General features: G+C 46.3%; 1 pseudogene; it reads left to right on the top strand.

Moving 5' to 3' along the window:
* Positions 1 to 27585, top strand: part of LOC134968639 (PRKC apoptosis WT1 regulator protein-like) — a 157006-nt pseudogene that overhangs the window by 120125 nt on the left and 9296 nt on the right.

Below are 27585 nucleotides of genomic sequence, written 5' to 3'. Positions count from 1 at the left end.
AGGATTGGATGAGCATGTGGCATAGGTTAAATGCAAGTGTGACATCTTTACGTGAGAGGCTTGATAAGGCTGAATTAAGGGGAACATCAGGGGGTCAATCCTCGGATTGGACCGATTCACAGGGCCCGTCGGGGTCTCAAAAACGTCCCTTAACACAAGACACTACTACCGACACGGACTCTGATTCCAGTGTCGATTATGACGAAGTAAAATTGCACCCTAGGATGACTAAAACCATTCAGTGTATGATTGTGGCAATTAGGGAAGTCTTGCATATTGTAGATGAACCCTCGGTCCCCGACACAAGGGTACACATGTTTAAGGAAAAGAAACAGATTATACATTTTCCCACATCTCATGAATTAAATTAATTCTTTATAAAAGCTTGGGAGACTCCGGAGAAGAGGCCGCAGATCCCCAAAATAATTTATATGGCATACCCCTTCCCTAAACAGGACAGGGAGAGTTGGGAATCACCTCCCACTGTGGACAAGGCCCTGACGCGCTTGTCCAAGAAGGTGGCGCTACCGTCTCCTGGCACAGCTGCCCTTAAGGACCCTGCAGATCGCAGGCAAGAATCTACCTTAAAGGGTATTTATTCTCATACGGGTGCTATACTACGACCGACGATTGCGTCGGCATGGGTGTGTAGCGCAGTTGCAGCTTGGGCAGATGAGCTGACAGATAATTTTGATAGTATGGATAAGGATACTATATTCTTAACTATAGCCCATATAAAAGACGCAGTCTTATTTATGAGGTATGCTCAAAGAGACATTGGATTGCTGGCTTCTAGGGCCAATGCCATGTCGATCTCAGCGAGATGATCCTTATGGACTCGCCAATGGACGGGTGATGCGGATTCCAAAAAGCATATGGAAGTACTACCCTATAAGGGTGATGTATTGTTTGGGGATGGGCTGACGGACCTGGTTTCCACAGCTACAGCAGGTAAATCAAATTTTTTACCATATATTCCCCTAACAGCAAAAGAAAATGCCACCCTACCAGATGCAGTCCTTTCGGTCGCACAAGTCCAGAAGAAGTCGGGGATCCTCCTTCCTTGCCAGAGGTAAGGGTTAGAGGCAAAAGAGCACCTGCTTCGGCAAACGCCCAGGAACAAAAGTCCTCCCCGGCTACTCCAAAACCCACAGCATGACGCCGGGACTCCCCTGAGGGAGTCCGCACCGGTGGGCGCACGTCTTCGACTTTTCAGCCAGGTCTGGGTCAGCTCAGACCTGAATCCCTGGGTGTTAGAAATAGTTTCCCAGGGTTACAAACTGGAATTCGAAGAGGTGCCCCCGCGCCGATTTTTCAAGTCGGCCCTACCAGTTTCCACGTCGGAACGGGATGTAGTGTTAGCTGCAATTCAAACGCTGTGTATACAGCAAGTGATAATCAGGGTTCCCATGAACCAGCAGGGAAGAGGTTATTACTCAACCCTCTTTGTGGTCCCAAAACCGGACGGTTCGGTCAGACCTATCTTGAATCTGAAATACCTAAACCTGTACATAAAAAGATTCAAATTCAAAATGGAATCGCTCAGAGCGATAATAGCCAATATGGAGGAGGGGGAGTTTATGGTTTCTCTGGACATAAAGGATGCGTACCTTCATGTCCCCATATATCCCCCCCATCAAGAATTCCTGAGATTCGCTGTACAGGATTGTCATTACCAATTTCGGACGTTGCCGTTTGGACTTTCCACGGCCCCGAGGATTTTCACCAAGATAATGGCGGAAATGATGGTGGTCCTGCGCAAGCATGGAGTCACAATTATCCCATACTTGGACGATCTCCTGATAAAAGCGAGATCAAGGGAGAAATTGCTGAGCAGTGTGGCGCTCTCTCTGAGAGTGCTCCAGCAACATGGTTGGATTCTAAATCTACCGAAGTCACAGTTGATTCCGACAACTCGATTACCGTTCCTAGGTATGATACTGGATACAGAAAAAATGAAGGTCTTCCTTCCAATGGAGAAAGCCCAGGACATCCAGAACATGGTCAGAGACCTGCTGAAACCGAAAAGGGTGTCTGTTCACCAGTGCACTCGAGTTCTGGGAAAGATGGTGGCGGCCTACGAGGCCATTCCATTCGGAAGGTTCCATGCAAGGACTTTTCAATGGGACCTTCTGGACAAGTGGTCCGGGTCCCATCTACACTTACATTGAAAAATAACTCTGTCCCCAGGGGCCAGGGTGTCTCTCCTGTGGTGGTTGCAAAGAGCTCACCTACTGGAGGGTCGCAGATTCGGAATTCAGGATTGGATCCTGGTTACCACGGACGCGAGCCTCCGAGGATGGGGAGCAGTCACACAAGGAAGACATTTTCAGGGACTTTGGTCAGACCAGGAGTCATGTCTACACATCAATGTGTTGGAACTCAGGGCCACATACAACGGCCTTCGACAAGCGGAGAGTCTTCTTCGAAACCTACCAGTTCTGATTCAGTCAGACAATGTCACAGCAGTGGCTCATGTGAACTGCCAAGGCGGGACAAGAAGCAGAGTCGCGATGGCGGAAGCCACCAGGATTCTTCGCTGGGCGGAAAATCACGTGAGCGCTCTGTCGGCTGTCTTCATTCCGGGAGTGGACAACTGGGAAGCAGACTTCCTCAGCAGACACGATCTCCATCCAGGAGAGTGGGGACTTCATCAAGAAGTCTTTGCAGACATAATACGTCTTTGGGGAACTCCTCAAATAGACATGATGGCGTCACGCCTCAACAAAAAACTTCGGAGGTATTGTGCCAGGTCTCGGGACCCTCAGGCAGTAGCAGTAGACGCTCTGATAACACCGTGGGTGTGCAAGTTGGTCTACGTGTTTCCTCCTCTTCCTCTCATCACAAAAGTGTTGAGGATCATAAGATGAAGAAGAGTACAGATGATACTCGTTGTCCCAGACTGGCCTCGAAGGGCCTGGTACTCAGATCTACAAGAGATGCTCACGGGAGATCCCTGGCCTCTTCCGCTGAGGGAAGACCTATTGCAACATGGGCCCTGTGTATTTCAAGACTTACCGCGGTTACGTTTGACGGCATGGCGGTTGAACGCCGAATCCTAGCAAAAAAGGGGATTCCTGAAGAGGTCATCCCTACTTTAATAAAGGCTAGGTAGGAGGTGACGGTTAAGCATTATCACCGTATCTGGCGAAAGTATGTGTCTTGGTGTGAGACCAAGAATGCACCTATGGAAGATTTTCATCTGGGTCGTTTTCTCCACTTCCTACAGACAGGAGTGGATATGGGCCTGAAATTAGGCTCTGTTAAGGTTCAGATTTCGCCCTCTCGATTCTCTTTCAGAAGGAATTGGCTTCTCTTCCAGAAGTCCAGACGTTTGTAAAGGGAGTGCTGCACATCCAGCCCCCTTTTGTGCCTCCAGTGGCACCATGGGACCTCAACGTGGTGTTGCAGTTCCTAAAATCACACTGGTTTGAACCGCTTAAAAAGGTTGAGTTGAAATTTCTTACTTGGAAGGTGGTCATGTTGTTGGCCTTGGCATCGGCAAGGCGAGTATCAGAATTGGCGGCTTTGTCACACAAAAGCCCCTACTTGATTTTTCATGTGGATCGAGCTGAATTGAGGATACGTCCGCAATTTTTGCCTAAGGTGGTTTCTTCATTCCATGTGAATCAACCTATTGTGGTGCCTGTGGCTACAAGTGACCTGGAGGATTCCAGATCCCTGGACGTAGTCAGGGCCTTAAAGATTTATGTAGCCAGGACGGCTAGAATTAGGAAAACAGAGGCCCTGTTTGTCCTGTATGCGGCCAATAAGATTGGCGCACCTGCTTCGAAGCAGACTATTGCTCGCTGGATCTGTAATACGATTCAGCAGGCTCACTCTACGGCTGGATTGCCGGTGCCAAATTTGGTTAAGGCCCATTCCACTAGGAAGGTGGGCTCTTCTTGGGCGGCTGCCCGAGGCGTCTCGGCATTACAACTTTGCCGAGCGGCGACTTGGTCGGGGTCAAACACTTTTGCTAAATTCTACAAGTTTGATACCCTGACTGATGAGGACCTAGCGTTTGCTCAGTCGTTGCTGCAGAGTCATACGCACTCTCCCGCCCGATTGGATGCTTTGGTATAAACCCCGTGGTCCTTACGGTGTCCCCAGCATCCTCTAGGACGTAAGAGAAAATAAGATTTTAAACCTACCGGTAAATCTATTTCTCCTAGTCCGTAGAGGATGCTGGGCGCCCGTCCCAGTGCGGAAACTCTGCAAGACTTGTATATAGTTGTTGATTACATAAGGGTTATGTTACAGTTGGAATCGGTCTTGGACCGTTGCTGTTTTTTGTTCATACGGTTAACTGGTTATGTATGATCCAGGTTACATGGTATGATTGGTGTGGGCTGGTATGAATCTTGCCCTTGGATTTCTAAATCCTGCCTTGTAGTGTCCATCTCCTCTGGGCACAGTTCTCTAACTGAGGTCTGGAGGAGGGGCATAGAGGGAGGAGCCAGTGCACACCCATAGTCAAAGTTCTTTTAGGTGCCCTATCTCCTGCGGAGCCCGTCTATACCCCATGGTCCTTACGGAGTCCCCAGCATCCTCTACGGACTAGGAGAAATAGATTTACCGGTAGGTTTAAAATCTTATTTTTTCATGTCAGCACTGGTCGCACTGCAGGGAACTCTGGGCCTATTTTCAATGGGGGCTTGGAGCTGCAGCTCCATCCGCCCCATTGTTAATCCGGCCCTGACCCTATGGTATCAGGCATCGACTATGTTTTTCCAAGTAGTAAGGAAAGGCATGAAACAGGTATATCAGGAGAGATTCAAGAGATACACACATAGGGCCTAATTCACAGTTAACGTAGATGTGCGAAAAAACGCACATCTACGATCAATAACTCTGACATGCGGGGGGCGCCCAGCACAGGGTAAGTCCGCCCTGCATGCCGGATCCAGCCTCCCCCCCCCCCCCCGCAGACATGCAAAAGCATATGTGAAGCCGGCGCCCACCCCTGCCTTGCGCTCTCTGTGTCACATGCTGCAACACCCTAGTTACGGCACCGCAGAAGAAGAAGGGCAATGGGGCTTTACTCTGCACCATGACAAGGGGGAAAGCGGGCACTAGAGGCAGTCTGGGCCCCGTAGCAACTGCACTCCCTGCACCCACAGTAGTGTGGTGTTGCTGATAGCAACCAATCCCTATTACATTCTAGAAAATGATAGAAAGATTAGCATCACATTTTGGCCTACAGACTGATCCACTGTTTTTTTGTTATTTTTAAATTTTCAGTTTTCAAAATGCAGCGAGTCAGGAGAACTTTGGATTATATGGCTAATACAAACCATAAAGTCCTCATGATCAGACTCTTTGTTTTAATGGGATGCGGTCAATATGCCGCCGGCCGGAATCCCGGCGGTCGAAATACCGACGCCGGAATCCCGACCGCCACAATCCCGACCGCCACAATCCCGACATATTCTCCCTCCGTGGGTGTCCACGACACCCATAGAGGGAGAATATAATAGTGTGCCGAGCGTAGCGAGGCACCGTGCCCGTAGCGTGGCGAGCGAAGCGAGCCCGCAAGGGGCTGCGTTCCGCTCGCCACCCCTGTCGGGATTGTGTGGTCGAGATTCCGGCGTCGGTATTTCGACCGCCGGGATTCCGTCCGGCGGCATTTAGTACTGATCCCGTTTTAATACATGTGAATAAGAGAATGGGTGCTTTAATGCAGTGATTTTCAATCTTTTCCAACTTGCGGCACAGTGAACAAGACTTTAAAATTGCCAAGGCACACCTTCAGTCCTCCATAGAGATAAAACACACAAATAGACATTGGCCTCCACAGTAATGAAACAAACTCATTGGCCCACACAGTAATCCAAACACATTGTCTCCCACTGGCCTGCACAGTAATTCCTAACATGTTGACCCGCACAGTAATTCAAAATACATTGGCCCCCACAGTAATTCCAAACACATTAGCCCCCAGAGTAATTCCAAACACATTGACCGGCAGTAATTTTAAACACATCCCCCAGAGTAATTCCAAACACTTTGCCTCCAAAAGTAATTCCACACACATTGGTCCGTACAGTAATCCGAACACATTGGTCCCCACAGTAATTCCGCTCACACTGTCCCTCCACAGCAATTAAATAAATAAAAATACACTGCCGCCCCCCCCCCCCCCCCCCACCCCCCCCCCCCACCATGACTTTCTTTTTCTTCTCCCTCCATCAGCGCCGGTGGCTAGTGGGAGTTTACACAGCCATAAGCACTGTTGCATGCTGTTGGCAGTTAGACTGGTGCATGCTGCTGGCAGTAAGAATGGTGCGTGCTGCTGGCAATAAGACTGGAGCATGCTGCTGTCAGGTAGACTGGTGCGTGCTGCTGGCAGGAAGGCAAGCGGGTGGGAAGGCGACGTGGCGTGTGTGACCTATGAGCCACGCCGCTTCGCCATAGCTAACAGGCCGGGTGGTGGAAGAGTGCCAGGCCTGCCCGAGTCCTAGACTCTGATGCCAGCAACCGGGCAGCGCATCTCTGGTGGCACATTAGATAACCGCTGGCGGCATACTAGGCAGTTGGAAATCACTGCTTCAATGGCTTTTCTACTTGGGCTCCTATATTTGAATGTCCAATGGTAGATCTTTGGAGGATAGTAATTTTCTCTGATTTTTTTTTTACAGCTCTGGATGTAAAAAAAATGACAGTGAGCAAAACATATCACATAGAATTCATAGATATATTTCCACTATAATTAGTGTTGTTTACATTGCCATTTTATTATTATGGGGCATATTTATATAAAACAAAAAAAGTTGTGGGATGTTGTCTAAAAACAACTATTTTCAGGTGGTATCTGCAAATATCATGCATACCCAGAATGTATCTAGGCAGGATTGCAGCAGGGCTGTCTTAACAGCTTTGTAGGCCCTGGGGAAAGCACTGCACAGGGGCCCCTACCCACACATTCACAAGAAACAATAATTAAAAAAAAATCCTCTCTTCATACAGTGAATGGTTGTCAGCAGTCTGATTGGTGGATTGCTCTAGCCGTTCACCAATCAGCATGCTGACAGCCATTCATTGTCTGCTTGCAGGCTGGGAAGCAGTTAGAGATTGCTGTCTCATCGCTCTGATTGCGTGACCACCACCACCCCTGCACGGTGGCCTCTAGAATTGTGGGGTCCTGGGCAGCTGCCCAGTGTGCCTACATGTTAAGATGGCCCTGGACTGCATCAGTCCCTTGTTTTGTGATCAGACAAGAAGCCCCTCTATATGTTTCTATGGGGACTGCTATATTGTGTGATTTACCATACAAAGCATTCTGGAGCTTGCCCTGGCAACTAGCGGTCACGGCGAGTCTATGGGCTACTGATCTTTACCCTCTGGTCCCGAGTCACGCATGCACATTAAGCTGGCCGGGTTTAAGCCTGGAAGCAAATTGATAGGGTAAGCCATCACTCTGCTTCCAGTTCCTCATCAAGACAGGCTTTTGTCAGAGCTCTGCAAGACATTCTTAGTAAATTCTAGCAAAAATATTAATTTTTACTTTGCGAATTTAGTTGATAATATCACATCACATTCACAATAAAAATGGGGGATGTGATACCTAGGGCCCTCAATACCATTGCGATATCATTTGAGAAATAAAGGGTAGACGTGCACTAGAGTGTTAGTCACTTTATTGAAAGCCCAACTTTTTGAAAACTCCCATATAAATTTAAATCCCGCCAGTGGCAATCAGCATATACACATCAGTGAACTAATAGTCCATGGACAAGTCCTCCTCCAAGTACATAAAGGTGACATCATGAGGGTATTGGTGATAGCCGGATGGTATTGGTGATAGGATGGTATTGATATTGGTGATTTGTACTGTGAGCTGTGTTTCAGGGACGTGCAGTCAGGGGAGGCAGGGGAGGCAGTGCCTCACCTGTCATACTACAGATACAGAGTTTATATTATAAAAATTATCTGGACCTGTATAAAGTAAATATTTCTAACTTATACTGTAAGTATAAACTTTGTATTCTTCAAATAATTTTTAGTCTAAAAACTCACACGTTGCAGTGCTCCAGGAAGACACCGTGAGTCGTGAGGCAGCATCCAGCTCTGCCTCTCCTGTGATAGTAAGATCTGCCTAGTGCAGGGGGGCGGGGCTCTGCCGCTGCCAATAATATCACAGAGAAAACGGACCACTAGAGGCAGCTACTACAGCTGCCTCAATGATGATCGGGTGACCTGACCAGGAAGTTCAGAGCTTCAGACAGCTCACTTCCGACAAAGCACTCAGCACTGCCGCTGCCCGCTGCCTTCATGCTCCTAATCCTCCTGTGCTCTGGCTAGGTAGGGTCCTTTAATATACATTTTCTGTGCCTCAGCTCTGTATACTCTATACTGTAATACAGTGATGATCTAGATTCTATACAGTATCATCTGCACACAGCTGATTCATTAATCCTTCTCTGTGACATGAGCCTGCCTGCTGCCCTACACTGGTGCAGAGGTCAAAGCTCATCAGCACTGGCAGCACACCCCTGTGCACTGCATGCAGCAGTCTCTGTGTGATGCTGCTGGCTGGGACCTCTGCACAGGGGAACCACAGGACTTTGGCTCTGCACATTACTAATCTGCAATTGTGTGGGACCCTCCCATAGGCATATCATACTTGTTGTTTTGATAAATTAAATGGATTACTGTACAAAAGTGATGGACAAGGTGATAAATCAATGCCCTCGAGTAGCCACTTGCACATCAGGAGCTGGACTGACGGTAATCTGGTATGTGCTGTACTCTAGCATACTCTGCACAGTTCTACTGTATGTGATTAGTGGGAGTGACCAATCTGAATTGCCTAGGTGGGACCTTTAGCTACAGTATGTGTCTGTTATATAGAACGCACTTAGTATAGAACACTTTAAGGTGGATCCTCTACTTAGCGATGTTTTGTAGTGTTGGCCTCTAAAACTGAAATAACATTAACTGCAATTTTTGTTATTATTTTTAGTTTTGTGTGTGATTTTATCACATAATTTCCAATATGTTTTTTTTTTCTTTTTATCTACGTAGCATAACTGGAATAAAAAGTACTGTAATTTTACTTTGTATGCTCCCTCTTCGTCTTATATGCGCCCTACACACTGGGCGATGTTGCAGGGTTATATGAACGTTCTCGTTCAGTAATGAACAAGAAATCATTCATATCACTGAGTGTGTATGCACCAAAGATGAACAATGCACGTCCCTGCGGTCATTCATCGTTGGTTTCCGTCGTTTTGCAATGCAAGTCAATTTGGACGATATCGAGATCGATCATCATCAAAATTGCTGCCATCGCCCAGCGTGTAGGGTGCATTATACTAGAGTAGGTATCACACTGCTTGCTGGCTGAGATGATCAGCTTCTGCCTGGCTGTACACTCACTGGGTGTTTGGGTGTTTCAGGGGTTATTAACATTGCTGTCTAAAGGTCACTACTCCAGATTTCAAGGTATGTATAGGTGCCTCTATGCTCTTCTCTTACAAAGCCTGCAAAAAGGTCACATCTAGTGCTGTCTGGTAATTTGGGTAAGCTGCAGTTGTTTTATGTGAAACAGTGTATGTGTGTTAAGCCCCGTACACATGGGCCCACATTCCGAGTTGTTTGCTCGCTAGCTGCTTTTAGCAGCATTGCACACGCTAGGCCGCCGCCCCCTGGGAGTGTATCTTAGCTTAGCAGAATAGTGAACGAAAGATACGCATAATAGCGAAAAGAAAATTCTTAGCAGTTTCTGAGTGGCTCCAGACCTACTCAGAAATAGCGACGAGCTCAGGCCATTTCGTTCCTGGTTCGACGTCACACACACGCCCAGCGTTCGCCCAACCACTCCCCCGTTTCCCCAGCCACTCCCGCGTTTTTACTTGGCACGCCTGCGTTTTTCGTCAAACGCTGTGAAAACGCTGAGTTGACACCCAGAAACACCCACTTCCTGTCAATCACATTACGATCACTCGAACGAAGAAAAAACCTCGCTCTGGCATGAGTAAATTTGCTAAGGTCTTGGTAAAATAACTAAGCGCATGCGCAGTTAGCGTCTTTTTGCAATATAACGAAAAATCGGCAACGAGCGAACAACTCGGAATGAGGGCCATGGTGCGATTTGTCCTTACGATTTTGACTATACAGTCAAAATCATAAGAAACGTTAGTGCATATCGCACAATGTGTATGCTCTTGTGATGCCGATACGCGCTACCGGGGATCAACATCTTAAGACAAATAGACTGTCCAGGCAGGGCTGATATTGGTTAGATTGGAGGCTCATGCCTCTGGGCAGTTTCTAGCCGATATCGTCCATAAGCCTAAATCGTGTAGACACCATCAGACTGGTAACCTGATAAATACAGTAATGATTTATTGTAAACTTCAGAGGCAGGTTAAGCCTTATATATTTATTGCTATCCAGACTTTTAAATTCTGTAAATCATCCTGAGGTTTTAGTTCTGACCATACAGCGGCACCAGCTTGTTAGTTAAGTGACTTAGTGGGACATGTAATAAGCAGTGATAAAAGTGGAGAAGTGGCCCATGGCAACCAATCAGATACTCTGTATGGTTTTATAGTATGCAAATTATAAATGTTACGCCAATGCTGATTGTTTGCCGTGGTCAACTTCTCCACTGGCTCACTTCTCCATTTTTATCACTGCTTAATACATGTCCCCCTAAGGGGTTTAATTACTAAGCCTTGGATGGAGATAAAGTCAACAGAGATAAAGTACCAGCCAATCCGCTCCTAACTGACATTTCACTGGCTGTTACTTTAACTCCGTCAACTTTATCTCCATCTAAGGCTTAGTAAATACTGTAATGTTAGCAGTTTTGTTTGGAGCTTCTGTACAATGAAAAGCTAACAAAATGTAATCTGGGTGATGTGCGCACAGTGTGCAACCCAGCAAAGTCCTCCCTGACAAAAACCTCTATTGGGTTCATATATGTGTGTGTAAATCTGGCTCTGATGCAAGCCAGTGCCTCCCCAGCCATTTACCTCACCGCACGTCACTGCTGTGTTTGTGTTTTACTAGGCAGTTAGAGGAAAGCGACAAGATAACCACAAACTGAGTACCCAGCTGAATGACAAGGAGGGGTCTCTGCTCCTTCTCCAAAAAGAAATGAAGACCCTGACTCAGGTAAGACTTCTGCTGCTCTCTGAATGATAGCCAACAGGTACCTACAGTGGCTTTAGTAGCACCAATCAGCCTCTCTCAGTGTCCCAGTTCCTGGGCAACTTGTCTGTGCCGACTGCCGAGCATCTTTTTCACTCAAAATTATTTGCACAAATAAAACAAATGAAAGCGACAAAATGGCTTTGCTAGATTGCACTGATCAATTTCATGTGTGACATTTGTGCATCTATGTGCTAGCGAGTCAGGATCTGTATAGAAAGTGCTATGCTGCAGCGGCTGTGACTAAGGCTGGGTGCACACTACAACAATCCAGGATCGTGACCGACAGCATGAAAAAATGGTGGCCGACCGCCTGACAGCGCAGCCAGGGGTCAACCTTAGTTCCGATGCATTGCGGACGCATCGGGAGGTGGCCTCACACATGTTGGGTGGCCTTGCCCTGTGCTGATGGTAAAGTATGAAAAAGTTGAAAATTAAAAAAATATTGTTAAAAACTCATGTCCACCATATGCTCTGTCGACCACTGCCACGTCGACCTTTTGACAAAGTCGACATTCTGACCATGTCAACCAAATGCACGTCGACCAATCGTGGTTGAACGATTGACTGTCGACCATAGTACTGTCGAGCTATCATTCGGATACTGGTGTATGAGGGCACATTTGTACAGAATGGAGGCAAGCGGCACCTCCCAAATTCTGTGCACCAAACATAAGCACAGAAACGTAAGTGCTTAAATAATAATAAAAAAATGTCACTGGTTCCCCAAAAATGAATAAGCAGCGCTACAGCTACTGTATGGCCTGCAGGGTAGCAAAGTTCGGGATGTCCTTATAACAGGTTGCCCTGTCACAATACGAATCAACCCAACAGGTCTGAAGCTCTTAGGAAAATCAAAGGCAAAAATAGTCCCAACGAGTCCTGTCTGCCAAGCACCACCATGCCCATCACTGCCAGGACATACCTGAGCTTAGACAACTGCAAGTGCCAGCATGACCTGGCAGCCAGGGCCCATGTAGTTCCACAATAGTGATAGAACATAAACATAAACTGGAGATCCCCTTTCTAAAGTGTGTCATCATCATCATCATCATACTGTTATATAAGGGCTAATTTAAAGATAAGGCGGCTGCTACAAAGATCTTCCCTGGTGTACATCCCGTGTGTCCGAACATACAAGGACTGAGACGCCCACTCTCAGCATTCGTACATTCTGAGAAATACTGATTAGTACATCTTTGGAAACGTGGTGCACGATTGAAAATTGCCCCAGCCCTACAGCAGGTGCAGCTTCCCTGTTTGATTATGGTCTCCTATGTGAATGGGTGAGTGTCTGTATACACAACCATCTGCCATACTCCCATAACACACCCATAAGTTGGACCATCTTTATGTGTACACTAAGCCACCTCCCTGTCACTGCCCAGAAACACTCACAACAGCGTCAATATGTTGGAGAGCGTTACTATGCGTACTCTATGTTTAGGTTCCTACAAGGAGGCTTCAAATCCCTAACCAAGATGGCCACCAATCATGCTTCTGTGCATGTGTGACGCCAACTTGTCACTTTGGGAGATAGGCATCTTCCACCTAGCTCCAGGAGACTCTGCGATTACTACTAATCCAACCTGCCAGTACTCCTGTTACCGCTTGTACTATACACTGCTACCCTGATACAGTCACCAGCTGATGACCTTTATGCTCTGGTCAAGCTCTGCTCCATGTATAAGAGTCTGTGTATGTATAACTGTGAGTACATCTGTACACTTCACATTACTGCTGAATAAACAACCCCACTGGTTAAGAACTGGCTGGTGTGTACTTACACTCTGCCATACCACTGCCACCTGGACACACACATTCCAACACAATACATATCTCTGTGCATGCATCTAGAATCATAACTGCGACACAGACAGGACGCATGCGCTGTGCGACTTAGATGTATGTGCAGTAGTTATTAAAATTGCCCCACTGGGTCCGATGCCGCTAAGCGTCAATGCGTCCTCCCCTGCAACAGCCCCATACTCTCCATTTTTATACAACTATCGGGGTAACTCTAGAACAGAGGTTCTCAAACTCGGTCCTCAGGGGGCACACACAGTGCATGTTATGCAGGTAACCCAGCAGGTGCACAGGTGTATTAATTACTCACTGACACATTTTAAAAGGTCCACAGGTAGAGCTAATTATTTCACTTGCGATTCTGTGAGGAGACCTGCAAAACATGCACTGTGTGTGCCCCCGAGGACCGAGTTTGAGAACCTCTGCTCTAGAAAATAGTTTCCATGGGCATCTGTGTTAGCCTTACCTCATTCTAGCCCCCCATATTCAGCAGAACCTCTTTATCAGATTTGTGAGTTGAGGCATCAGCTTTCAATATAAGATAAGAAGGCAGTAATAGGTACCTTACATTGTGTTGCATTTGATGGAGTTCCTAAGTTAGAAATTATCTTTAGCTCTTTATTGGTAGTGGCCCCTACAGGAAAGTTGCCTTGGGCCCCCCACAAACCTTAATCTGGCCCTTTTGTGTCCTGTTGCCAAGATAATTTATATGTTATCATAGTGCTCCATCTGCCCACCGTTGATTAGCAACTATCCAACCCGCCGAGAGTTGTGGCAACCTATACTATACTACTGGAGCAATTAAATATTGCGTGGCGACGGGGACAGCTGCTCCAAAGAGCAGACGACACTGAGTGAGCCCTAACACAGCTATTGTAGCGGAATTTTATGCTGCCGGCTTCGACCCAGCTGAGTTAGATTGCATGCGTCAGTTTAGGCATGCACACTTGCAGGTCATAGGGGGCGGAGGGATCGTAGAAAGGCCAACCTTGGCAACAAAGTAGAAAGGAACAGGGCTTTATGATATAGCATCATCTAAAGATGGCATAAGTTCCCCCAGTCGAATTTTGAAAATGTTCAGTTTAGGCAATTTGATGACTGAAGGTCTCCAAACTAGTGTATGGGGAGGGTGAAGAGTATCAAGAATGAAATGTAAGCAGGATATATCAGTAATATCTTTTGTGTTACCTCTGTAATGAGTGGGTTGGTGAGAAATAATGTTTTCACCTACTTTAAGAAAGGACCTTTGTGCCCATGCCTCTTGCTCTAAACTGTGTTGAAAGTAGAGATGAGCGGGTTCGGTTCGTCGAGATCCGAACCCCCCCGAACTTCACCTATTTTACATGGGTTCGAGGCAGCCTCGGATCTTCCCGCCTTGCTCGGTTAACCCAAACACGGGCGAACGTCATCATCCCGCTGTCGGATTCTCGCGAGATTCGTATTCTATATAAAGAGCCGCGCGCCGCCACCATTTTCACTTGTGCATTGGAGATTGAACGGAGAGGACGTGGCTACGTTCTCTGCCTGAAAAGCTCCATATCTGTGCTCAGTGTGCTGCAAATATCTGTGCTCAGTGTGTTGCAAATATCTGTGCTCAGTGTGCTGCAAATATCTACGTTCTCTGCCTGAAAAGCTCCATATCTGTGCTCAGTGTGCTGCAAATATCTGTGCTCAGTGTGCTGCATTTTGGTGACCAACAGTATATAGTTGTACAGTACAGTAGCCCATAGCTGTATCTTGCAGCTCTGTGTCACTGCAAGTATCCATTCCATATCTGTGCTGCATTTTTGTGAGCAGTATATATAGTAGTACAGTGCAGTATTTTGGTGACCAACAGTATATAGTTGTACAGTACAGTAGGCCATTGCTGTATCTTGCAGCTCTGTGTCACTGCAAGTATCCATTCAATATCTGTGCTGCATTTTTGTGAGCAGTATATATAGTAGTACAGTGCAGCATTTTGGTGACCAACAGTATATAGTTGTACAGTACAGTAGGCCATTGCTGTATCTTGCAGCTCTGTGTCACTGCAAGTATCCATTCCATATCTGTGCTGCATTTTTGTGAGCAGTATACATAGTAGTACAGTGCAGCATTTTGGTGACCAACAGTATATAGTTGTACAGTACAGTAGGCCATTGCTATTGATATAATAATATTACTGGCATATAATTCCACACATTAAAAAATGGAGAACAAAAATGTGGAGGGTGAAATAGGGAAAGATCAAGATCCACTTCCACCTAGTGCTGAAGCTGCTGCTACTAGTCATGGCAGAGACGATTTAATGCCATCAACGTCGTCTGCCAAGGCCGATGCCCAATGTCATAGTAGAGAGCATGTAAAATCCAAAAAACTAAAGTTCAGTAAAATGACCCAAAAATCAAAATTAAAAGCGTCTGAGGAGAAGCGTAAACTTGCCAATATGCCATTTACGACACGGAGTGGCAAGGAACGACTGAGGCCCTGGCCTATGTTCATGGCTAGTGGTTCAGCTTCACATGAGGATGGAAGCACTCATCCTCCCGCTAGAAAACTGAAAAGAGTTAAGATGGCAAAAGCACAGCAAAGAACTGTGCGTTCTTCTAAATCACAAATCGCCAAGGAGAGTCCAATTGTGTCAGTTACGATGCCTGACCTTTCCAACACTGGACGGGAAGAGGTGGCACCTTCCACCATTTGCATGCCCCCTGCAAGTACTGGATTGAGCACCCACAGTCCAGTTCCTGATATTCAAATTGAAGATGTCACTGTTGAAGTACACCAGGATGAGGATATGAGTGTTGCTGGCGCTAAGGAGGAAATTGACAAGGAGGATTCTGATGGTGAGGTGGTTTGTTTAAGTCAGGCATCCGGGGAGACACCTGTTGTCCGTGGGATGAATATGGCCATTGACATGCCTGGTCAAATTACAAAAAAAATTCACCTCTTCGGTGTGGAATTATTTTAACAGAAATGCGGACAACAGGTGTCAAGCCGTGTGTTGCCTTTGTCAAGCTGTAATAATTAGGGGTAAGGACGTTAACCACCTAGGAACATCCTCCCTTATACGTCACCTGGAGCACATTCATCAGAAGTCATTGACAAGTTCAAAAACTTTGGGTGACCGCGGAAGCAGTCCACTGACAACTAAAACCCTTCCTCTTGTACCCAAGCTCCTGCAAACCACACCACCAACTCCCTCAGTGTCAATTTCCTCCTTAGACAGGAACGCCAATAGTCCTGCAGGCCATGTCACTGGCAAGTCTGACAAGTCCTCTCCTGACTGGGATTCCTCCGATGGATCCTTGAGTGGAACGCCTACTGCTGCTGTTGCTGCTGTTGTTGCTGCTGGAAGTCGATCATCATCCCAGAGGGGAAGTAGGAAGACCACTTGTACTACTTCCAGTAAGCAATTGACTGTCCAATAGTCCTTTGCAAGGAAGATGAAATATCACAGCAGTCATCCTGTTGCAAAGCGGATAACTCAGGCCTTGGCAGCTGTGTTGGTGTTAGATGTGCGTCCAGTATCCGGCGTTAGTTCACAGGGACTTAGAGAATTTCTTGAGGTAGTGTGTCCCCGGTACCAAATACCATCTAGGTTCCACTTCTCTAGGCAGGTGATACCGAGAATGTACACAGACGTCAGAAAAAGACTCACCAGTGTCCTAAAAAATGCAGTTGTACCCAATGTCCACTTAACCACGGACATGTGGACAAGTGGAGCAGGGCAGACTCAGGACTATACGACTGTGACAGCCCACTGGGTAGATGTATTGCCTCCTGCAGCAACAACAGCAGCGGCGGCACCAGTAGCAGCATCTCGCAAACGCCAACTCGTACCTAGGCAGGCTACGCTTTGTATCACCGCTTTCCATAAGAGGCGCACAGCTGACAACCTCTTACGGAAACTGAGGAACATCATCGCAGAATGGCTTACTCCAATTGGACTCTCCTGGGGATTTGTGACATCGGACAACGCCACCAATATTGTGCGTGCATTACATCTGGGCAAATTCCAACGCGTCCCATGTTTTGCACATATATTGAATTTGGTGGTGCAGAATTTTTAAAAAAACGACAGGGGCGTGCAAGAGATACTGTCGGTGGCCCGAAGAATTGCGGGCCACTTTCGGCATTCAGCCACCGCGTGCCGAAGACTGGAGCACCAGCAAACACTCCTGAACCTGCCCCGCCATCATCTGAAGCAAGAGGTGGTAACGAGGTGGAATTCAACCCTCTATATGCTTCAGAGGATGGAGGAGCAGCAAAAGGCCATTCGAGCCTATACATCTGCCTACGATATAGGCAAAGGAGGGGGACTGCACCTGACTCAAGCGCAGTGGAGAATGATTTCAACGTTGTGCAAGGTTCTGCAACCCTTTGAACTTGCCACACGTGAAGTCAGTTCAGACACTGCCAGCCTGAGTCAGGTCATTCCCCTCATCAGGCTTTTGCAGAAGCAGCTGGAGAGATTGAAGGAGGAGCTAAAACGGAGTGATTCCGCTAGGCATGTGGGACTTGTGGATGGAGCCCTTCATTCGCTTAACCAGGATTCACGGGTGGTCAGTCTGTTGAAATCAGAGCACTACATTTTGGCCACCGTGCTCGATCCTAGGTTTAAAGCCTACGTTGTATCTCTCTTTCCGGCAGACACAAGTCTGCAGAAGTTCAAAGACCTGCTGGTGAGACACTTGTCAACTCAAGCGGAACGTGACCCGTCAACAGCTCCTCCTTCACATTCTCCCGCAACTGGGGCTGCGAGGAAAAGGCTAAGAATTCCGAGCCCACCCGCTGGCGGTGATGCATGGCAGTCTGGAGCGAGTGCTGACATCTGGTCCGGACTGAAGGACCTGCCAACGATTACTGACATGTCGTCTACTGTCACTGCATATGATTCTGTCACCTTTGAAAGAATGGTGGAGGATTATATGAGTGACAGCATCCAAGTAGGCACGTCAGACAGTCCGTACGTATACTGGCAGGAAAAAGAGGCAATTTGGAGGCCCTTGCACAAACTGGCTTTATTTTACCTGAGTTGTCCCCCCCTCCAGTGTGTACTCCGAAAGAGTGTTTAGTGCAGCCGGTCACCTTGTCAGCATTCGGCGTACGAGGTTACTTCCACAAAATATGGAGAAGATGATGTTCATCAAAATGAATTATAATCAATTCCTCCGTGGAGACATTAACCATCAATTGCCTCCAGAAAGTACACAGGGACCTGAGATGGTGGATTCCAGTGGGGACAAATTAATACTCTGTGAGGAGGAGGATGTACACAGTGAAAAGGGTGAGGAATCGGAGGATGATGATGAGGTGGACATCTTGCCTCTGTAGAGCCAGTTTGAGCAAGGAGAGATTGATTGCTTCTTTTTTTGGTGGGGGCCCAAACCAACCAGTAATTTCAGCCACAGTCGTGTGGCAGACCCTGTGGCTGAAATGATGGGTTTGTTAAAGTGTGCATGTCCTGTTTATACAACATAAGGGTGGGTGGGAGGGCCCAAGGACAATTCCATCTTGCACCTTTTTATTTTTATTTATCTTTGCATCATGTGATGTTTGGGGCCAATTTTTTTAAGTGCCATCCTGTCTGACACTGCAGTGCCACTCCTAGATGGACCAGGTGTTTGTGCTGCCCACTTGGGTCGCTTAGCTTAGTCATCCACCGACCTCGGTGCAAATTTTAGGACTAAAAATAATATTGTGAGGTGTGAGGTGTTCAGAATAGACCTGAAATGAGTGGAAATTATGGTTATTGAGCTTAATAATACTATAGGATCAAAATTACCCCCAAATTCTATGATTTAAGCTGTTTTTGAGGGGTTTTTGAAAAAAAACACCCGAATCCAAAACACACCCGAATCCGACAAAAAATTTTCAGGAAGGTTTTGCCAAAACGCGTCCGAATCCAAAACACGGCTGCGGAACCGAATCCAAAACCAAAACGCAAAGCCCGAAAAATTTCCGGTGCACATCTCTAGTTGAAAGTCTGTCCTGCAGAAGGAGAAAACCAACAATTCCGTTCTTGCAGTTTGAAAAAAGACATAGGTGGTCATTCCGAGTTGTTCGCTCGTTATTTTTTTGTCGCAACGGAGCGATTAGTCGCAAATGCGCATGCGCAATGTCCGCAGTGCGACTGCGCCAAGTAAATTTGCTATGCAGTTAGGTATTTTACTCACGGCATTACGAGGTTTTTTCTTCGTTCTGGTGATCGTAATGTGATTGACAGGAAGTGGGTGTTTCTGGGCGGAAACTGGCCGTTTTATGGGTGTGTGCGAAAAAACGCTACCGTTTCTGGGAAAAACGCGGGAGTGGCTGGAGAAACGGAGGAGTGTCTGGGCGAACGCTGGGTGTGTTTGTGACGTCAAACCAGGAACGAAACTGACTGAACTGATCGCAGTTGCCGAGTAAGTGTGGAGCTACTCAGAAACTGCTAAGAAGTGTCTATTCGCAATTTTGCTAATCTTTCGTTCGCAATTTTGATAAGCTAAGATTCACTCCCAGTAGGCGGCGGCTTAGCGTGTGCAAAGCTGCTAAAAGCAGCTTGCGAGCGAACCACTCGGAATGAGGGCCATAATACGTACACACAATGGGAGTGATTCAAATACCTACGTGGCAGTTGGCAAATGCCTGTAAATAGACACAGAGCAGGATTTGGTTTCAAGACATCATATTTTTAAGACATTTTGTGGGTTTGCTTTAGCTCAGCACATAATACAAATCTTACCTATTTAGAAACATAGTTATGGCAGCAAAAGTGTAATATTTTCATTGCTTATAAATAGAGATGTGCACTGGACATTTTTCGGGTTTTGTGTTTTGGGTTTGGATTCGGTTCCGCAATCGTGTTTTGGATTCGGACACGTTTTGGCAAAACCTCCCTTAAGATTTTTTGTCGGATTCGGGTGCGTTTTGGATTCGGGTGTTTTTTTTTTTTTAAAAAACCCTCAAAAACAGCTAAAATCATAGAATGTGGGGGTAATTTTGATCCTATAGTATTATTAACCTCAATAACCATAATTTCCACTAATTTCCAGTCTATTCTGAACACCTCACACCTCACAATATTATTTTTAGTCCTAAAATTTGCACCAAGGTCGCTGGATGACTAAGCTAAGCAAACCAAGTGGGCGGCACAAACACCTGGCCCATCTAGGAGTGGCACTGCAGTGTCAGACAGGATGGCACTTAAAAAATAGTCCCCAAACAGCACATGATGCAAAGATAAATAAAAAAAGAGGTTCAAGATGGAATTGTCCTTGGGCCCTCCCACCCACCCTTATGTTGTATAAACAGGACATGCACACTTTAACAAACCAATCATTTCAGCGACAGGGTCTGCCACACGACTGTAGCTGAAATGACTGGTTGGTTTGGGCCCCCACCAAAAAAGAAGCAATCAATCTCTACTTGCACAAACTGGCTCTACAGAGGCAAGATGTCCACCTCATCCTCATCCTCCGATTCCTCACCCCTTTCACTGTGTACATCCTCCTCCTCACAGGGTATTAATTTGTCCCCGCTGGAATCCACCATCTCAGGTCCCTGTGTACTTTCTGGAGGCATTTGCTGGTAAATGTCTCCATGGAGGAATTTATAATTCATTTTGATGAACATCATCTTCTCCTCCTATGCTAGCTGACAAGGTGACCAGCTGAACTAAACACTCTTTCGGACTAGTACACACTGGTGCAACTTAGGTAAAATAAAGCCAGTTTGTGCAAGGGCCTCCAAATTGCCTCTTTTTCCTGCCAGTATATGTACGGACTGTTTGACATGCCTACTTGGATTCTGTCACTCATATAATCCTCCACCATTCTTTCAATGGTGACAGAATCATATGCAGTGACAGTAGACATGTCAGTAATCGTTGGCAGGTCCTTCAGTCCGGACCAGATGTCAGCACTTGCCCCTGACTGCCCTGCATCACCGCCAGCGGGTGGTTTTGGAAATTTTATCCTTTTCCTGGCAGCTCCAGTGGCAGTAGAAAATGAAGGAGGAGCTGTTGGCGGGTCACGTTCCACTTGACTTGACAAGTGTCTCACCAGCAGGTCTTTGAACATCTGCAGACTTGTGTCTGCCAGAAAGATAGATACAACGTAGGCTTTAAACCTAGGGTCGAGCACGGTGGCCAAAATGTAGTGCTCTGATTTTAACAGATTGACCACCTGTGAATCCTGGTTAAGCGAATGAAGGGCTCCATCCACAAGTCCCACATGCCTAGCGGAATCGCTCCGTTTTATCTCCTCCTTCAATCTCTCCAGCTGCTTCTGCAAAAGCCTGATGAGGGGAATAACCTGACTCAGGCTGGCATTGTCTGAACTGACTTCACGTGTGGCAAGTTCAAAGGGTTAGAGAACCTTGCACAACATGGAAATCATTCTCCACTGCGCTTGAGTCAGGTGCATTCCCCTATCCTTTGCCTATATCGTAGGCAGATGTATAGGCTTGAATGGCCTTTTGCTGCTCCTCCATCCTCTGAAGCATATAGAGGGTTGAATTCCACCTCATTACCAGCTCTTGCTTCAGCTGATGGCAGGGCATGTTTAGTAAGTGTTTGCTGGTGCTCCAGTCTTCGGCACGCAATGGCTGAATGCCGAAAATGGCCCGCAATTTTTCGGGCCACCGACAGCATCTCCTGCATGCCCCTGTCGTTTTTCAAAAAGTTCTGCACCACCAAATTAATTGTATGAGCGAAACATGGGACGTGCTGGAATTTGCTCACATGTAATGCACGCACAATATTGGTGACGTTGTCCGATATCACAAATCCCCAGGAGAGTCCAATTGGGGTAAGCCAATCTGCGATGATGTTCCTCAGTTTCCGTAAGAGGTTGTCAGCTGTGTGCCTCTTATGGAAAGCGGTGATACAAAGCGTAGCCTGCCTAGGAACGAGTTGGCGTTTGCGAGATGCTGCTACTGGTGCCGCCAATGTTGTTGCTGCGGGAGGCAATACATCTACCCAGTGGGCTGTCACAGTCATATAGTCCTTAGTCTGCTCTGCTCCACTTGTCCACATGTCCGTGGTTAAGTGGACAGTGGGCACCACTGCATTTTTTAGGACACTTTTTCTGACGTTTATGTACATTCTCAGTATCGCCTGCCTAGAAAAGTGGATCCTAGATGGGATTTTGTACTGGGGACACACTACCTCAAGCAATTCTCTAAGTCCCTGTGAACTAACGGTGGATACCGGACGCACGTCTAACACCAACATAGTTGTCAAGGCCTGAGTTATCCGCTTTGCAACAGGATGACTGCTGTGATATTTCATCTTCCTCGCAAAGGACTGTTGGACAGTCAATTGCTTACTGGAAGTAGTACAAGTGGTCTTCCGACTTCCCCTCTGGGATGACGATCGACTCCCAGCAGCAACAACAGCAGCAGTAGGCGTTCCACTCAAGGATCCATCGGAGGAATCCCAGTTAGGAGATGACTCGTCAGACTTGCCAGTGACATGGCCTTCAGGACTATTGGCGTTCCTGTCTAAGGAGGAAATTGACATTGAGGGAGTTGGTGGTGTGGTTTGCAGGAGCTTGGGTACAAGAGGAAGAAGGGATTTAGTTGTCAGTGGACTGCTTCCGCTGTCACCCAGAGTTTTTGAACTTGTCAATGACTTCTGATGAATGAGCTACAGGTGACGTATAAGGGAGGATGTTCCTAGGTTGTTAACGTCCTTACCCCTACTTATTACAGCTTGACAAAGGCAACACACGGCTTTACACCTGTTGTCCGCATTTCTGTTAAAATAATTCCACACTGAAGAGGTGATTTTTTTTTTTTTTGACCAGGCATGTCAATGGCCATATTCATCCCACGGACAACAGGTGTCTCCCCGGGTGCCTGACTTAAACAAACCACCTCACCATCAGAATCCTCCTCGTCAATTTCCTCCTCAGCGCCAGCAACACCCATATCCTCATCCTGGTGTACTTCAACAGTGACATCTTCAATTTGAATATCAGGAACTGGACTGTGGGTGATCCTTCCAGCACTTGCAGGGGGCGTGCAAATGGTGGAAGGAGCCACCTCTTCCCGTCCAGTGTTGGGAAGGTCAGGCATCGCAACCGACACAATTAGACTCTTCTTGGGGATTTGTGATTAAGAAGAACGCACAGTTCTTTGCTGTGCTTTTGCCAGCTTAACTCTTTTCATTTTTCTAGCGGGAGGATGAGTGCTTCCATCCTCATGTGAAGCTGAACCACTAGTCATGAGGAACATAGCAGAGGACCTTAGCCGTTTCTTGCCACTCTGTGTCGTAAATGGCATATTGGCAAGTTTACGCTTCTCCTCAGATGACCAAATAAACCTCTCCTCACTCAAAAGAGTGGGTGTACCACGCGCTTGATAGGGCTGGTTCTCCTGAGCAGCTGTAAAACCTTGGACAGTCACTCCAAACTATACACAAAACACAATAGTACTGAAAGTACTCATACAGCGCTAAAAAAGAATCTATGCAGGCAGGTGGAAAGGATCAATCAACAATTTAATAAAAAATAAAAAATAGGTATAATAATGCCTAAGGTGACAATTAATAAGCACCAATGCACATAGAGAACAGTTAAAAGGCCATGGCTCGTTTAAAAAGCCAAATGGAATCAGCAACAGGACAAGAATTTTCTAATATCCAGTGGTTGGTGGACCTCAATTTTCCTTTAACCATGAAAGATGTGCATCTCTCCACAAATAGTTACCAATCCTGGAGGTACAAATGCAGGCTTCCCTGATGATATCTCAGCAAATGAAGATCTCAGCACATCAGTTGAAGGGAAATGGGTTAGTCCTCCATTAGCAGTAGGATGGTTGTGGAGGAAAGGTCCTTTGACAAAGCTGCCCCCTGAAGACAGCGAAACGCGTAAGGACCTACTTGCTGGACACTGGGACATATATCATCCAGGATCATTTGGACGGTGGACCTTTAAAGAAGCTTGGAACCATTCCTACACAACCATCCTAATGCTAATGGAGGACTAACCCATTTCCCTTCAACTGATGTGCTGAGATCTTCATTTGCTGAGATATCATCAGGGAAGCCTGCATTTGTAACTCCAGGATTGGTAACTATTTGTGGAGAGACGCACATCTTTCATGGTTAAAGGAAAATTGAGGTCCACCAACCACTGGATATTAGAAAATTCTTGTCCTGTTGCTGATTCCATTTGGCTTTTTAAACGAGCCATGGCCTTTTAACTGTTCTCTATGTGCATTGGTGCTTATTAATTGTAACCTTAGGCATTATTATACCTATTTTTTATTTTTATTAAATTGTTGATTGATCCTTTCCACCTGTCTGCATAGATTCTTTTTTAGCGCTGTATGAGTACTTTCAGTACTATTGTGTTTCTCCTCAGATGATTTTAATTTACATTTTTGGGTCATTTTACTGAACTTTTGCTCTTTGGATTTAACATGCTCTCTACTGTGATAACAAAAATAGGAAATGAATAAATGCGCTGCTAGGTACACTGCAGCCAACTTCACAATAAAGGAACCTTCACAAAAATTCCACAAGAAATAGGAAGTACAAAGGAAGTTGAGAAGTTGGCGCAAAGACCAATAGAAAGCCTTACATGAAATGTCCTTATATATTCCAGATGTAGTGAGTCCTGTGTTCTAAAGTCCCGTGGTCCATACAACCTTTGATCCCATAGTTAATTTCCTTATCTTAACAAAGAAAAACAGATCATGGTGCAGATCAACTTTTTGAGGGACCAAGAATTTATTTACACAGGAAAACTCACAATTTATACAAATAAAACAAGCATATCACCACTCAGGGTAAATGGAAAGGGGTGTTGGCGTGACTGGTAATCAAAGTCACCCTCCCAGATGGTCCAAGAGCTCCACTGGTGGTTCCGGATACCACAGAACAGAGTAAGGGTAATTTGAAGTCCAGCGTCAGGTCACCCACGATCAAAAGAAACACCAACTGCTCAACACGTTTCGGACGCTGCGGTCCTTCCTCAGGAGCATAATGGCGTACAACAATGAGGCAGATATTTATACCTAAACCTAATTACACAATAATGTCCATGTGTGCAGACTTTTCCCGCCCCGAAACGCCGGCCGGACGTCCGCGACCGGAAGTCCCGTTGACCGGAAGCGGAAGTTGAGATGCGTTCCACCACCGATGCCCGGAAGTTCGCTATGCGTTCCAAATACGGGTGCTCACAGGCGGGAAATCCAGAATATAAAGTTCCACACTTCAAAGTCGGATATTTGTAGTCCATATTGATCCAAATCCAATTATTTTCACATGTAACCAAAAACACAAAATATGCATATAAAAATTTAATATAATAAAATAAAAATATAGAATAAAAATATCGATTAAAAATATATCATAAAAATTAAGGGGAAAATAGCAGCAGAAACATAATAGAATTAAAGAAACCATTTTAATTCGAATTCCCCATTTAGACCTTCTGGAGTCAGAGTTTTTAACATAAAGACCTGACGCTGGACTTCAAATTACCCTTACTCTGTTCTGTGGTATCCGGAACCACCAGCGGAGCTCTTGGACCATCTGGGAGGGTAACTTTGATTACCAGTCACGTCAGCACCCCTTTCCATTTACCCTGAGTGGTGATATGCTTGTTTTATTTGTATAAATTGTGAGTTTTCCTGTGCAAATAAATTCTTGGTCCCTCAAAAAGTTGATCTGCACCATGATCTGTTTTTCTTTGTTAAGATAAGGAAATTAACTACGGGATCAAAGGTTGTACAGACCACGGGACTTTAGAACACAGGACTCACTACATCTGGAATATATAAGGACATTTCATGTAAGGCTTTCTATTGGTCTTTGCGCTGACTTCTCAACTTCCTTTGTACTTCCGATGCTCTCTGCTGTGACATTGGGCATCGGCCTTGGCAGACGACGTTGATGGCATTTCATCATCTCCACCATGACTAGTGGCAGCAGCTTCAGCACGAGGTGGAAGTGGATCTTGATCTTTCCCTATGTTACCCTCCAAATTTTTGTTCTCCATTTTTTAATGTGTGGAATTATTAGAGATGAGCGCCTGAAATTTTTCGGGTTTTGTGTTTTGGTTTTGGGTTCGGTTCCGCGGCCGTGTTTTGGGTTCGAACGCGTTTTGGCAAAACCTCACCGAATTATTTTTGTCGGATTCGGGTGTGTTTTGGATTCGGGTGTTTTTTTCCAAAAACACTAAAAAACAGCTTAAATCATAGAATTTGGGGGTCATTTTGATCCCAAAGTATTATTAACCTCAAAAACCATAATTTACACTCATTTTCAGTCTATTCTGAATACCTCACACCTCACAATATTATTTTTAGTCCTAAAATTTGCACCGAGGTCGCTGTGTGAGTAAGATAAGCGACCCTAGTGGCCGACACAAACACCGGGCCCATCTAGGAGTGGCACTGCAGTGTCACGCAGGATGTCCCTTCCAAAAAACCCTCCCCAAACAGCACATGACGCAAAGAAAAAAAGAGGCGCAATGAGGTAGCTGACTGTGTGAGTAAGATTAGCGACCCTAGTGGCCGACACAAACACCGGGCCCATCTAGGAGTGGCACTGCAGTGTCACGCAGGATGTCCCTTCCAAAAAACCCTCCCCAATCAGCACATGATGCAAAGAAAAAGAAAAGAAAAAAGAGGTGCAAGATGGAATTGTCCTTGGGCCCTCCCACCCACCCTTATGTTGTATAAACAAAACAGGACATGCACACTTTAACCAACCCATCATTTCAGTGACAGGGTCTGCCACACGACTGTGACTGATATGACGGGTTGGTTTGGACCCCCCCCAAAAAAGAAGCAATTAATCTCTCCTTGCACAAACTGGCTCTACAGAGGCAAGATGTCCACCTCATCTTCACCCTCCGATATATCACCGTGTACATCCCCCTCCTCACAGATTATCAATTCGTCCCCACTGGAATCCACCATCTCAGCTCCCTGTGTACTTTGTGGAGGCAATTGCTGCTGGTCAATGTCTCCGCGGAGGAATTGATTATAATTCATTTTAATGAACATCATCTTCTCCACATTTTCTGGATGTAACCTCGTACGCCGATTGCTGACAAGGTGAGCGGCGGCACTAAACACTCTTTCGGAGTACACACTTGTGGGAGGGCAACTTAGGTAGAATAAAGCCAGTTTGTGCAAGGGCCTCCAAATTGCCTCTTTTTCCTGCCAGTATAAGTACGGACAGTGTGACGTGCCTACTTGGATGCGGTCACTCATATAATCCTCCACCATTCTATCAATGTTGAGAGAATCATATGCAGTGACAGTAGACGACATGTCCGTAATCGTTGTCAGGTCCTTCAGTCCGGACCAGATGTCAGCATCAGCAGTCGCTCCAGACTGCCCTGCATCACCGCCAGCGGGTGGGCTCGGAATTCTGAGCCTTTTCCTCGCACCCCCAGTTGCGGGAGAATGTGAAGGAGGAGATGTTGACAGGTCGCGTTCCGCTTGACTTGACAATTTTGTCACCAGCAGGTCTTTCAACCCCAGCAGACCTGTGTCTGCCGGAAAGAGAGATCCAAGGTAGGCTTTAAATCTAGGATCGAGCACGGTGGCCAAAATGTAGTGCTCTGATTTCAACAGATTGACCACCCGTGAATCCTTGTTAAGCGAATTAAGGGCTGCATCCACAAGTCCCACATG

Source organism: Pseudophryne corroboree, chromosome 11 (genome assembly GCF_028390025.1).
Source record: "Pseudophryne corroboree isolate aPseCor3 chromosome 11, aPseCor3.hap2, whole genome shotgun sequence".
NCBI lineage: Eukaryota > Metazoa > Chordata > Amphibia > Anura > Myobatrachidae > Pseudophryne > Pseudophryne corroboree.
This window is presented reverse-complemented; position numbering and strand designations above follow the sequence as displayed.